The sequence below is a fragment of the Euprymna scolopes genome, chromosome 6 (assembly GCF_053919585.1).
Source record: "Euprymna scolopes isolate OS-2025 chromosome 6, ASM5391958v1, whole genome shotgun sequence".
Classification (NCBI taxonomy): domain Eukaryota; kingdom Metazoa; phylum Mollusca; class Cephalopoda; order Sepiida; family Sepiolidae; genus Euprymna; species Euprymna scolopes.
The window spans coordinates 160,871,681-160,887,851 of record NC_136487.1 but is presented as its reverse complement, the minus strand read 5'-3'; the positions used below and the strand labels follow the sequence as shown (position 1 = coordinate 160,887,851).

Below are 16,171 nucleotides of genomic sequence, written 5' to 3'. Positions count from 1 at the left end.
ACTATACTATACTATACTATACTATACTATAATTACTTCTGCTATCACCAATTTTGTGTGTCACACTTAAATGAACATCGTTCTAGCCACAACTTGACTGCCTACCGGGGGAGAATTTGAATGCCTACTAGACTCTGTCTTCAAGTGTCTAAGGTCTCTCTGTACAGGGGTTTGCCAGAACAACCTGGTATGAAGATACTTTTTCCATAGAAGTTAACCCTGACCAAATATTCAAAATCACATAGTATTCGCTGCCCAAATAAGATATCCTCACTACGGCTACTCCACAGTGTTTCCGAGGAATGGTGCACCTTCTCCAAGTGATATTACCTTAAGTAATAACACGAAGCTGGATACTCCACCAGACTAGATAAAATCTTGTCCTGGAATCCAGTAAGACCAAGAGACCAACATGAAAGATATATTACAACGTATAAAAATGGTCAATTGGGGAGAGGAAAATTATGTTCTCAATTTCTTTAACTCTGCTTGAGAGATAAAGAACTTTAATGGAACATTCGAATATCTATGTATCTCATATAGAGTTCAAGTGTTAGCCCAGGTCGTGGGCCCCTTGATTTCTGAGAACTTCGACTGAAGTAAAATAAAACAAAAAAGAACTGAATCATGGACACGACAAAACACGCGCACCACTGCACCGGTCACAGAGGGGTTCCGGTTTCGAATTTCTCTTGAGTTCTAGCAACATTGATCGGTTCCTATTTACAGATCTTCTCCCATTGTCACAGAACTATAACTTATTGCGGAGCTAGAATTGAATTTTCAGTTTCGACAGTTTTCATGCTTTCAAATTGCTTGCAAATTGCTTTTAAATTGCTTTCAAATTGCTTGCAAATTAGCAAGTGTCACGAAAAAATCCATGTTTTCAACCATGAACAAACGCATTTAAATGACTTAATTGTTTACACAGAAACCGAAATTCATTCTAGTGGATTTTATTATTAATTTAATTATTTGGTACATATGCATGATACGGGCCACTTTATATTTTAGAATTTTTAAGTAAAATTCAAGTTTTGAGTTATCTTTTGTTCATTTTAGGTGAAAGTACAGAATAGTCACAAAACACCTTCCCCTCCCCACATTAATAATGGGTTTCTAAATAATAATGTTATCATTTCAGCATGGTCTGTATTACTCTATAAGTACCGATTATTTCTGGAGGATCGTATTATAAAAAATATTAAAATAGCTCATTTGTTTGAAAAGAAATCGAAATTCATTATGACGAATTCAATCTATATATTTTAGAGAGTCGTCTTACGTTACGCTATTGGGCGCGTGTTTAGATAAAGTCGATAGATTGATTTTTTTAAATATGTCGTTTTAAGCAAAAACGATATTAGTATTTAATTGTCTAGTCGAAAATAGTAATATATCCAAAAATTCCGAAAATTCATTGAGGAAAATAACTACTAATATGTTTCTAATGAAAAAAAATGTCTATTGCTATAGGCTACAAATGGTATAATCTAATTTTGCGTTCCGAGTTATGCCCCCCCCCCCGTATGGACACTTCACTGTCTACTTTATAACATTTAATAAAAATGCAATTTTACCCAATTTTCCGTAAAAATTATTTTTTAATATAAATAATTTTCTACTCGATGAATTTTCGTAATTTTTGGATATATTACTATTTTCGAGATGACAACTTAGTGCATAATATTGTTTTTGCTTAAAACGACATATGTAAAAAATATCTATCGACACTATCTTAACACGCATCTGCTATTGTAAATAAAATTTCGATAAATAACCGACTAATAGTAAATAATTAAAAAAAAAAGTAACGCATAAGTTACGGAGAGGCGATAAACACACGCATACACAAACACGAGAAGTGACAACATCGTTTTGTTGTTATAGATTATCATCTTTCTATCATCATATTAACATTGCTACCTATTGAAAACTATGCTATTATTAGTATGGTATAAAAGTTAATATAAAAACAACTATTACGATACATAATCGAGTCGACTAATAATAAATAATAAAATGTAAGTTACGTAGAGACGAAAAACACACGAGATCGAATTCTATCGTTTTGCTGTAGTATAAGTTATAAATAATAATAATAATAATAATAATAATAATAATAATAATAATAAAGATCTATACTAACCTTTATATCAGCATCAATTCGAAGATGCAGTGTTGGGTTGGATGCTCATATGTAAAATAATAATGATAATAATAAGAAGAAGAATAATGATAATCTCCGTAAAAGACTGAATTCGTCTGCTATGCGTTTTTTTTTTTTTTTTTTTTTTTTATTTTCTTCCTTAGGAAGGTTTCTGTCTGGTAATCCAAGCGAGTTTGAAATAGCGAATTAAAAATCTCCAGAATTTCAACGACGGTCGATCGATCTAACGAATCGAACCAAATAAAGATGAGGTCCGTCCTTAGGAAGTCATTCTTCTTTCGCGTGTTGCACTGTTGCAGTTTTGTTTCCGTGCGACTCGTCAGCTGAGAGAAGCGGGCGCACGAAGGTTCGATGCCGGATAAAGTCGGTGCCCCCCTTAAACTGACAAGCCAACAGGAAGTTTTTTTTTTCCTCTCTCTCTCTCTCTCTCCCTCTCTTCTGGCGAAAACGACTACTTCCAGCGAGACTGGTGGCTAAGGTTTTGGGGGTGGATTTGGGCTGCAGTAAGTGTGAAGAGGGGTGGATAAAGGGTAAAGAGAAGTTTAGAAGGGAAGAAGGGTGGGCCTGAAAGCTTGCTTCTTCATCAAAAAAACAAAAACAAAAATAAAAAATACAAAAAAAACTAAGAACCACTAAATGTACGCCTGCTTCTAAACCGGGTGTCTAGTTACTTGACACCCGATTTGTGCTCCGTTCCGATACCCAGGCCGGCCCTTGACAACTACAAGGGAACTTGTTTTTACGCTCTGTGTTTATATTAAGTTTCCCCTGCCCCGCAGTTAAAAAAAAAAAAAAAAAAAAAAACAGAACTGGTTCTTTCTTTTCCTTTCTCCTTTCTTCTTGCTATCCTAAATACATATCTAAGCCAAATCAAAAAAAAAAAAAAAAAAAAAAAAAAAAAAAAGAAATAAACTAAAATAAAATAAAAACGAAAAGAAAGTATTTCTTTTCTCCAAGCGAATCCAGCCAAGGATTGGTCAGCGGAAGAGAACTTCTTAAAAACTGCGATAATATTTATTTTTGTTTGTACCTAATCCAGAGTGCCCCTTAATAGGGAACTGGGTTTTCACTACATAAAAACGGCCTTACGTCTTAACTTTTCTCCCGAGAAAAGGTACGTGAATCTGACATGGTATTGACTGTCCAACATTCGAATTAAGGATCAGAGTCTAGTATCTGTTAATCTGTTCTGCCGTTGTCACGGAAGAATAAATCATTCCAGATCGAGACATTCTATATTTTTGTCTTTATCAAGGGTTTCTTTTTCTGGGGAGATGGATTGATATGATTTGAAGAAGGTAAAAAAAAAAAAAAAAAAAAGTCTCCAATCTAATGGGTCCCGCATTGTCAACCATATTCCAACTTCTGATCCATTGCCGCAATTTTTTAACTCGTGTCGTTTTACAAATGGATTATGCTCTGGCGAACCTGTAGACCTTGTCCTCCCCTCGATCCTGGTATATGTAGGGGAAATATAGCTCCACATTAAAAACCGATTCTCGTATCTACACCCCGCCCCTCGTGGGGAGGCAAGTAAACCAGTGCACGCACGCACACACGCACACGATGAAATCGCCGTCAACGCAATCGAATTGAAAACGCCCTGCCTGTTTATGCGTGTGCTTGTGTTTGTGTGTTCGACTCTCGGACTCGTTCGTTTTTTTCCTCTTCCCATTCGTTCCACTTTAAAAGGTGAAAAAACAAAAAACGAACAAAGAACAAAAAAAAAAAAAAAAAAAAAAAAAAAACAACGAGCGTCTCCTTTCATAGTATTTGACGGCATTTCCGAGACGGCGTGTTGCTATGAGTTGCATTATTTACACACTTCTGATTGCTATCTTCGTCGCCGTTGTTGTGCTAATCTCTATGACTGGAGTCAGCGGCTTGATTAAAGTGCCATTTAGAATATCAGTTCATGGTCATTTAGCAAACAATACGATTCATAAAGATACGGACTGACATTTTTTTTTCTCTGGTTATGAATAAAGCAACCTGTCTTCAATTAAGCGTGTACAATGAATCTTTTACAATAGGTATTATTTTGTTATCAATAAAATTTCTTTTTAGGTGAGTAAATTTTTACTTTATTTCCACCTCAACATTTACCTTTAAAATGACGACAACAGGTGTTCGGGTATGCTGAAAACGAATATCACATTTACATTTTGCGCAGACAAGTACTTTTCTAAATGTTGAGATATTTTTCCAATACATTACTTAATAAATGTCAGTAAGGTTCGCTCGCCATTCTTAACATTGGGAGGTGGTGGTGTTTTGTAATACGCATGCACATTAGTATTTTTCAGGTGGGGAAAACATGACCATCAGTTGGATTACATTGGATAATAAAGATATTAATATCCAGAAAACTACTTGTTTGTACACATTTTAAATGTGATATTCGTTTTCAGCATAGCCAAAACTTTATAAAGGTCGTCATTTTAAAGGCTAGTGCTAAAAAGGAAAGGAAGTAAAAAAATAATTTTTCGGTGGTGTATCGTGACACAAAATCGGATCAATTAGCGTTAAGCTAGTAAATATACGTACATATTGTATCTCTTTCCCAGCAGTTTTTGTTTTTTGTTTAATTATTTAATATTTGTTTACTTTTTTACATCCCAAAAAAAGGAACATTGTTACTTAGACATAAGAGGCTTGATACCATGCCTACATATACTATGTAGGGAGTCGAACAGCGAGATGGCAGTTTGCATTATGAGAGGCGTTCAATAATTAATACCCCTGCCCCACTTTCTGTTATCTAATCCAGTCTGAGATTTTGCATGTGCAATTATTTATATCTCTAGGAGTTATGTGGCAAATTACAATTTTGAACCAATTGAAGTTTCTGATAAACAGGTGTTTGAACTGCGTAAGGTGTGAAATGAAGCCTGTTCAGTGTCGAGCAGTGATCCGGTTTGTATTATAAAGGAGGCACGCCACAGGAGACTTTTGATGTAATGAAAGAAACATATGGTAACGAAGCCCCATCATATGACTTTGTAAAACGCTAGCATCGTGAATTCAAATATGGCCGCAAATCTTTGGAAACAGATTGCAGACCTGATTTTTCATTAATGATGTTTGTGCCGGTCGGGTTGAAGCTACCATTTTTGGAAAATCGACGCGTGACTACTCGCTAAAAAGCCGAAGAGGTCAATATTAGTACAGACTCCGTGAACTCTATGATTCATGACTATTGGTATATGAATTAGCTGTCTGGATTACTAGGTTGTTGATACGTTTCCAGAAGCGAGAAGGTGCTGTATGATGAATTTGGAAATGTGTCAAGAAGATGAGTCAAAGTTTTTACAAAAGACTGATTACATAGAATGAAACTCGGATCTATGACTATAATTCCCCGAACAAAACTCAATCAATATAGTTAAATCACTTGGACTCATCATCTTCAAAGAAAGCAAGGGTTCAGCCTTTCGCTAGCAAGGTAATGCTCAGTCATCTGGGACCAGGATGGAGATGTGTTGACAGACTAATTCGCAAAGCGTAAATGATTATAGGAGTCACTTTAGGGAAAATTAAAAATAAAAATAGTTATCAAAACGAAGAGGAAGATCAGCAAACGTATCCTCCTCGTGCAAGAAAACAACCCAGTTCACAATGCGTATGCCACCAGATGAGAAGCACAGGCATGTGGTTATGAAATCCTTCCTCATCACTCCTACTCTCCTCCCCTTGCACCCTTTGACTTTAACCTCTTCCTAGACATGAAGCTGTTTTTGAAAGAGAAGCATTTCTCAGATAATTCAGCCTAGGATTTCGAAGTTATGTCGTAGTTAGAAGACAAAACTGGATTGTTCTACAAAAGCAGTCTCCAATGTTGCATTAAACGAGGAGAGAAATGCGCACCTCTAGATGGTTCTTATGCAGAGAAGGACTAATAATTCCGCCACATTTCGTTGCTCTACTGCTATTAGAAGTGCATCAGAAGGTATTACTTACTGAAGATCTATCGTACAATCAAATGTCTGCATTTGAGTACAGACATGGAAGCAAGAAACAGAGAAGGAACTCTAAGATCCTGTTGTTTGAGGAAAAGAAAACCATTAGAATATTTAGTATTCATTGTTGGCAAACTTATCTCAATTCGTTATAGCCATTTTTTGAATTCTTCAACTACTCCGCGTGGAATGGACCTGTCCCCAACATCTCTCTTGGAAATTCACCCGGCCTTCGGGTCCGGGGTTCAACCAAGACGTGAATACAAACACACTAACACGACTTTCTCCATACACGGACTTCAATGCGATAGACACACGAACTCTTTCTCATCCTATAGTACTGTTTCTAATCTTTCGTAACGCACGTTTCTACTACATACTTAAAGGAGACAATAATACATCATGGCTACGTATCATAACTTACAGCGATGCACATGAACGCTTTCTTTTTTAACTGACCTATCTAATCTTTAATCTAAGCTCTGAGTTGATTTGGACCTTGTCTTTATAGTTCAAGCAAATATATGGTTTTAATATGACAATTTCGTAATCCTTTCGCCATATCTTGCCATACACTATATATATATATATATATATATATATATATATATATAAATTCGTATTCCTGTGTGTCTGTTTGTTTGCTCATTTGTTTGTTCACAATTTGATTTATATATACAAGCGTCCATTACTTTAATGCTTCATTCATTCCTATATATAGGGTGATTCATGTAAAATAGACGATTGAGAGATGACGTCATTTACATATTACATTAAGGAAAATCGATTTATTAAACAGCGGTGTGTTAGTAATTGTTTATTGTGAGAGAATTGTTTTAAGTGTTCTATTTAAGTTTGTTATTTAAATTTGATTTATATTGATAACATATTTAATTTTATTTACTTTTACCAACATCGATTTTTTTTATAAAACAGTTTGAGTTATTTGAGTTTGGAGTTATTTCCCTTTTTTGCTTTTGTTTTCTTTTTTTCGGCGGATAATCAAACTAAAAATAATTCACAGAAACTTTGAAGCATTATTTTTGGAATCAGTTCAAATAAAATAATTTCCGTGATTTCGCAATTAACGGTTTGGTCCAGTGGATTTTTATTTTAAAATAAACAAGCAAGCCAATTCAACTACGAATCTTTATTTAAAATAAAAACGATACAAAACTTTCATTACGGGTTTTCACCAGTTTTTTCTTCACACACACACACACACACACACACACACACACACACACACATATATATATATATAATTATTTACTATCTTTCGGGAATCATCAGTGCAGGATGTCACGATTAACACCAGTCGAGAGATTCGAACCCTGGCAACAGAAGTCATGTCTGTCTTTATTAGCTTGGACCGAACCATTCGGCTATCGACAACCGTGAGATATACAATTGAAATTAAGCATATATTATTTTTAATTGCTTTTAACTTCACCCAGAGTGATCTAGTCATTATATGAGGATCTGCGCATATGAGCTAAGTTGACTGATTTATTATAACTGAAAGTGGTCAACGATAAGGAACGAGTTTCTGATATATATATATATATATATATATATATATATATATATTTAAATAAGGGAGTAGTCACCAACAATGTGTATTTTTTAACATTATTTTATTATTCCGTGTCTTGGTTTTTCATTGAGAATTATGTTTGGATCATTGTAATAATGTTTTTAAGTCATTGAAATCGTTTTTACGCGCGTTTCAGACGTTCTGTGAAGCGTCCTCGTCAGAAATTATTTTCAAATTTGTTGGAGATGTAAAAATGGCAATTTTCGTAGTTCATTTGAAGTGTTTTCAAGGGGTGGATGTTTGTAAGTGTTTATTATTCATTGGCATGTTCAATTTTTATTACTCTTTTGTTGGGCTTGTCGAGGCCGCTGACCTGCCTGTAATCACTCTCTCTTTCTGCTAGTGTTTTTTTCTTTTCCTTTAGAGTGGGGTAGGGTGTGTGTGTGTGGGTGTGTGTTTGTGTGTGTGCGCGTGTGTGTGCATGTGTGTGCGTGTGTGTCTTTGCTTTTATTGGTTTGAGAATGTGTATATATATATATATATATACATATATATATATAAAGCTTTCTTGAAGTAAGATTTAACTTGCATAGTTTTTGTTTTTTGTAGGGATTAAATTTTAGATTAAAAATAAACTGTTATTACCCTCCCCTGGCAATGACAGATAGTCCTGCTAGTTTTAAATAAAATTGTATTGTTTTCTTTGTCTTGAACTAAAAGTGTCTGTTGATTTTTAAGATTTGATGTTTGAGTTTTTAATAATTTTTTATATTTATTGCTTTTCTAATTATCGATTTACTTTTTTGCTTTTAATTTTGTTAAACTCCATTAAAACATTTTTTGCTTAGTAAAACAAATGCTTTCAGTTTTTTTTTTGTTCAATCACAAAGTTTTTTGTTTGTTTTAAAAAGCAAAATAATCTTTGTAAAAAAGTAAAAGCAATATGGCCGCCATGAATTGAAACATTGAATTGAAATTTAACTAATTGTAGGGAACCGATTCGGAACATCACTTCTGAGTTACATGCTGATGGGTTCGCTTTGAGTTTGCCCGAAGAGAGAAGTGACTAGTAAGAATTTATTGTTATCAGGCTTGTCCAAATAACTACAACAAAAGAAAACATCAAGGTCCTATCAGTAATCAATGTTTCTATCTTAAAGGTAAAGTAAGAACTTAATATTGTTTATTGTTCTGCATAATAGACATTATTTGCGTTTCACAGTTATCAACTGTATCTTCTGTCTAAAGATAGCGGTTTCAATCCTACCCAAAGCCGGCTAGAGGATTACTTGGTTACTATGTGGTGAAACAAGAACAACTATGGAAGTAGGTATTTGCTGTGGATACAGTTAAGAGATACAGCATTCCTATCCCGTCGCGGTTTACCACCTAACGAAGGTCAGAGGAATAGTTGGCCGACACGTCGTGAAACAACAACTATGAAGGTAAGGATAACAGTCAACAAATAAATAAATTTGTATTATTTTTTATGATATAAGTAGTTTGTCTTTCATAGTAATAGACTAAAATAAATGTGTGAATCGTATTTTTGGGCTTACCCATTCGTTTTATATATGACTAGAAAGAGGGAAATCTATAAAAAACACACACACACATAATATTTAAAAGTTAAAAATAGCGGAAAGAAAAAAAAAGGGAAAAAGAAATGGTGAAAATCAAAACTGGTGTTAGTAGGCGGCCACGCTATCAAGTGCGCCAAAGGGGCAACCGATTAGAAAGAGTTGTAAAATACGTACACAAATAGATGCATGCATAGTACCACGCCATTGCGCTACGCTCGGCAATTTGTAATTTCTTTCAATTTGACTCTTTTTTAAACCACTTACAATTATTTTAACGAGCAAATACCTCTAATAAAATTCTGCACCAAAAATGTAATCTTTTAGCTACTTCACACTGCCTTGCGACCATCCGTCTGGTAGGAGATACAATTTGAAAAATGGAGACAGACACACACACAGCCATAATGAGATTTATATATTAGATAATGTTTAGAATATGTGTTTAATACATGTGCTATGGAATGAAAGAACGTTAATTCTAATTCGCTTAAACAGAAAATTCGGGATCAAAACGTAGTATCTGTTCTAACATTACATTTGGTCTTTTTTATACTTTTGTTTCAATCTAGAATAACCTTTTTATACTGGTAGCTATATTAAAATCAGACCTTATGTCTAACTTTGTCATCGTGTAACGTTATACACACGTGTTTACACATGAAGACCCAACACGTTGTAGAAGAGTATATCACAAGGAACATAAATCGACTACTTTTTTTTTCGAACATCAGCGTCGGTCTATGCACAGGTTCTTTTTATAGTCTTTTTCTTTTTCCTTACCGTGACGTCACTTCGCACACGGCTCTGCATTTACATACAGACGCCATACTCTGTTACTATCTCTCGGGCACGGAGCATGGCAGAGCGAGGGTCATTGTGGAAAGGAGGTCATCGTAGGATGCCTCTAATAAATAGGGGCACATCAAACCAATGTGTAAATTATTTATAATATATTTTTATATTTTTTTTCAATAAATTTTTCCCAATTTCATCAATCGGTGTTTTTCTCATCAACTACCAAGCAAACTCATTAACGTTTATCCTCGAATAGCCTTTGGGTTTTAATAAGCGATGACTTGACAAAGAACAAAACGGGATATTGTAATTTATTTTCTAGATGTCAAATATTCTAGGCTGTCTTCAAAAGAATCAATAATATATTAATACCAACAGGCAGTTGGTCTTCGATCAAATCAGCGATGTCAAAAGAGTTTTTGTTTACATTGGATTCATATCGGGGACAAAGAACTAGTTAGAAGGAACATGGGTTTGCGGTTCCACTGTAATTCTGAGATCGTGCTGGTACTTTTCACAATGGTGCCTCAAACCAATTCGATATGAAGACGAATCTCGGACCGGTATTGTAGCACAGAGCGAATTTTCCGAACAGACAAAAGCAATCAATAACTGAATCTTTTAAAAGAACTATTGTGTTTCGCTATTTAATCCGTTTGGGACACACTATTCTCATTCCGCGTTGCATAACGTTATTATTTTTTTTTTATATATATATTCACTTCGCTTATATTTTTCTTTCTTTTATTGTTGCAGTCTTGGAAGCCGTTAATAATTATTACACTGTGTTATAATTAACAAAAGATGTTTTAGCAAAAATATGTAACAGAAGTGCATGTCATAATTCTTGGGACAATAACCGCCACGAATCCCTACTAAATAACGTGTTAACGGTCATTGTATTTATGGTCTATGGGTAAATGCATTGTTCTTGAATAACGTATATTGTAACATAGTTCATATGAGCCGTGAGGAAAATATCAGCAGCAGCAAAGGATGGCTGGTTTACGAAAGGATTAGCAGCAGCAGCAGCAGCAGCCGAAAAACACGCAATATGCAAATTAGGAAATTGGTGCGACAAGAAAAAATGAGAAAAACGAAACCAGGTGCTCGGAGAAGCAAAGTGCGACATTGAAATAAAATAAACGTGTAAAGTCGAGGATGATAATGGACCGGCTGTAGCCGGCATGCGGTCTGAGGTAGGAGAAACGTGGGTCAAGCTATATGGACATATGGCAGCGAGAGCTTTTTTTTTTAAGCAGTGTAGAAACGAGAGAGTAACGATAATAAATATATTTTGCAAATAAATAAAAAAAAAAAATGCAGACCCGGATTTGTCTTTCTTTCTTTCGTTTGTTTAAATGTAACGGCCACGTTACAATATCAGCTGAGTCATGAATAATAATAATAATAATAATAATAATAATAATAATAATAAAATGTATAATTATTATTATACAATAATAATAAAATAATAAAAATAATAATAATAATTAAATAATAATAATAATGAAATAATAATAATAATAATAAAATAATAACAATAATAATAAATATAATAATAAAAATAAAATAATAATAATAAAAATAATAATAATAATAATAATGATAATAATAATAATAATAATAATAATAATAATAATAATAATAATAATAATAATAATTGAGAAGAAACCTTGAATGCGTAGATTAATACATATGAGCCGCAGGTGCTACCTGGGCACATCGAAACTGCTACAGAATTATAACACCAAGATACACAAAATACTTGAACAGGTTCAAGTAGGATGGAAAGACTAAGGAGAAGAAGCACAATCCAGACCTCCACTTGATGAGTGTGAATGTGACTGGGACCTTGAGGAGGCTTATTGCCACCAAACTTCTAATGAAGACAAATGGTAGCTACTAACGAGAAATCAATGATAAGCAGCTGTTGTAATAATGCAACTTAATTTGAAAATCGTTTCAATATAGATTAGTAATTTAGATAATCTTCATGGGGCACATATTAACCCAAATACACACCTCTGTGATATTTTTTGTGATACGATAGATTATTATAATAAATACATTTTATTGGGATGAGATCAGGGCGTAATAGAATACTTTAAAAGTAACCGTTCTGTCTTGAAAGACAATGGAACCTCCCCCTCCCATAATGGTGTCTACGAGTGTAATTGTAAAGCTAGAGTTACGCAGTTTTACACCGCACCCCTTCTGATTCGACACTGATTCATTCATGTGACAAACAGCAGTCTAGAAAGACTGGACACAATGCTGAGATAAGCGGAGAGCACATACAGCACGTGGTATTCCGAAATGGTCCCCCATTAAATACTGACCAGGCGAAATGTCGCTTAACCCCACTGATCTAATGGGAATAGGTGTGTCTATGTGATTAGATTTTATTTACTGAATTAATGCTAAATACATAAGGTACTCTTAGAGAACTATATTATTGTTCAATATTTTTTAAGGAAGGTTTTGGATTTGATTTGGTTGTTTTGTTTTACGGCATATCAACCCTTTTCAGGTGATTTGATACCAACTACTGTAATTTTGGAAATGTCTTATGCTTCGATTCTTTATATCTTTAAATATTTATTCAGGATGTTTTGTCTTATGTTTTTTTTTTGTTACGGCATATCAACCCTTTTCGGCTTTGATCATTTTAGCAAAATATGTTATGCTTTAAGTTCTTTATACTTTCAAATATTTTTTCTAAGTGCTTTTATAGAGAAAAATCTTGTTTGCGTATTTTGGCTTTGTGGAACATGATTGAGTTTTATAAAGGAAAAAGAAAAAATACATCAATGTTCGGTGCGTTCAAGTGAGGAAGCCGATATCTTCAGAGAGTCGGCTCTGATATTATTAGATATGTTTTGGTATATATATATATATATATATATATATATATATATATATATATATATATATATATATAATTCCAAGTTAATATTTTCCAGTGGTGAAGTTACCAATACTGTTTTAACGAGGTTAATACAAGAGTGCTCAATACCGAAGTAGGGAAAGGCATACTTTTTATTTGTTTTGCATAAGCATTAATATGTCGCTACACATTCCTGAATATGTTTCGGTCAGCTAATTACTAGTAACTAGAGACCTTTTCATACGATAGTTCTCACACAAAAAAGATTACGGACAAAGCTTTTGTGTTAGCAATATCGCCTGAAGGGGTCTCTGGTTACTATTAAGTAGCTGACCGAAACCTGCTAACGAATGTGTGGCGACATATAATACTTAATATATACAAATAAAAAGTATAAGTATATATCTATTTAATTTTATTTTATATATATATATATATATATATATATATATATATATATATATATATATATATATATATATATATATGTGTGTGTGTATGTGTGTGTGTTCTCCGATGACTTTAATATTTATAATGGTTCTTATATTGCATCGAAAAGCATAACAGAAGAGATGCTCACCTATTAATGTTACGAATTCGATTTTGTACTCAGTCAAGACAAAAACTTGTGCTCGAAGCGGCATCTCCTCAGAAGAGAATTTTCTTTCTTTATTTTTAATCATTGTGTCTCGTGCGACAGAAACCGGTTGAATTAGGGACCCAACGAAAATGTGTCGCAGTCGCACCCTAAAGCAATTATTCTTCTATCGAAACTTGAATAAAATCATGTGATTTTTCGCGTATCGTATTAAAGAATCCCCTACTCTGCTTAATTCATTCACAAATTCTTTCTTTTGCTCCCCCCACCTCGATACCCACGTCATTCAAACATCAAATCTATCATTAACGGAATACCATTCCATTGAATCTAGTTTCGGATCGTTTCGCATGCCATCGCATATCCAGACTGGAATGAGAGAGATAAAGCGAAGGAGCGGATAGGATGAGTGAGCGGGGTGGAGTAATTCCGTTTCTCAGTGCTCAATCCCCAAATCGTCGAACAATTAATGAAAAAAACAAAAAAAAAAACAAAAAAAAAACTCGGCGGGGGGGGAGATGGGGGGTTGTTACAGCAGAACAAAGCGACTTATCTCTCCAGAAACGTAGAAGGAGCGTTTTTTTTTTTGTTTTGTTTTTTTCCTTTTTATACTCTATTGTTTTCTTTGGGTTGCATCGTCTATTTCTTCAACCCACCTCCGCTTTTATCACCTCTGTTCGCACCCCCCCTTTCCACTACCATCATCCCCGCTTTTTTTTTTCTTCCGACTTTAATTGAATAGATACTAAATTCTTACTCACTTTCGCGCAATACCCCTACTATACTCGCTTCGGAATAATCATTTTTAATTTGAAACTAAAAAAAAAAAAACACATTCCCTCGTTCTTATTCTACCTAAAAACGAAGACAATAAAACCTTTCAATCAAACCGTAAAACGACCGCTTGCTTTACAAGTATCATTGTTACGGTTTTCATTTAGTTCTGACATTTTTCTTTGCGTTAACAAATTTCACCTATTTGTTAACGCAAAGAAAAACGTCAGAACTAAATGTTCCCAAATATTTCATTTGTGATAAGAGGGTAATTATGACTTTTCTATCAAAATGAAAACACAATTAATGACATACCCTGACAACATGAATAATAATCAATCTCATGTTTCGCAATTTTCCAGATTAGAATTAATAATTCGGATAATTTGGATTCTTTTTTTTAACTGGAAATTATTCCAGACAAAGTATAAAGACGTTTGATGTAAGAAGCCAAACATCTCTACTATTATATAAAAGTCATTTTGTGAGTGTGAGTTCCCTCTTCATAGTTTTCAAAACGGCTGAATCTATCTTTTGCAAATTTCACAAAAGCGTAATTTATATTTCTGGCAGTGTTCTTAGATATTTTTTCTACAGAAATTCATCTGATAAGTATCGAAAATCGGAAAAATCCGATCTTAAAAATATTCTTTCTTCTTTCATAGACAAAACTAATTTTGACAGGAGAATATTTTACGATACACCGGTGTTACCTTGGCCGGTGTAATGTAAAGTATTCCCCTGTAAAATAAGTCTTTTATCTATAAGAGAATAAAACTATTTTTCAGATCGCCAAGTCCAAATATCAGCTGACGTGATATTGTAAACAAACACAGACAGAATTTGATGAACGATATTATCATTATTATGATTTTTTTTTATTTTTGCGAATTAGTTCACCGTGCAAATTATTCCTCGTAATATATAATATTCCATAGAGAATTGATTCTATAATTATACATACACTATCTGTATTAATGAAATTATCATGTATAACGGTATTGTACGACCGGGCAACCTCAGGCGTCGAGCTAGTAAATAAATAAATTAAAAAAAGAAATAAAATAGCTAAGAACAAGTGTTGACAGATTTCGACCTAGAAAGCAGCAATTCTTCCCTCTTTGTCAGCACCATTGCACATGGAATGCGAGGACTAAAGTATAAAATGAGAGACGAGAGAGTTACTAGGGAAAAAGTAAACTTAAGTTCCTCTTCATAAATGGGCATTCTCACATTGAACTCCAGAATCTATATCGAATTTCGATCGAAACCCTTTATTTAATCAACCGCTTGTCATTCATGACAAAGTAGAAATATTAACTACTGTGCTATTCTAAGAGATTATCGCCCCAACAGTTATACCAGTTAGAACTGGTTGTTAATCAACGCCTATATCCGTTACGTTAAACATCCATTTCTAAATGACAGTTGAATTACTATCCGTAGTGATATTTCCTTTTGTACTTCCACTCTATCCTTTACCTGTTTAGAACGATATATATATATATATATATATATATATATATATATATATATATATATATATATATATATATATATAAAGATATAGAGTGTGTGCTTGATTGTGAGATAGAGTTTGTGTGCGTGTGTGTTTAAGAGAGAGAGAGAGTGTGTGTGTGTGTGTGTTTGAGAGAGAGAGCGTGTGTGTATTTGTGTGTGCGTGTGTGCGTGTGTGTGTGTGGTTGAGAGAGATAAAGAGGGAGAGGAGATGATGCAAACGCAGTGGAAATGAAACATACGCGAAGAGATTGAGAGCGTGAAAGTGATACAACGGTCCTTTAAGACAAGTCCTTGAATGAGTTATTTGCAAATAGCGACCAATAAAAATAATAAGAATGGCATAT

General features: G+C 33.9%; 1 protein-coding gene across 1 annotated transcript in view; it reads right to left on the bottom strand.

Annotated features, from left to right (window-relative positions):
• Positions 1 to 3,060, bottom strand: part of LOC145278091 (protocadherin-11 X-linked-like) — a 155,384-nt gene extending 152,324 nt beyond the window's left edge. The window contains exon 1 of the mRNA XM_080130358.1: positions 2,150 to 3,060. The gene's annotated coding sequence lies outside the window, so the exon portion shown is untranslated. The remainder of the gene's footprint in view (positions 1 to 2,149) is intronic.
• Between the last annotated feature and the right edge of the window lie 13,111 nt (positions 3,061 to 16,171).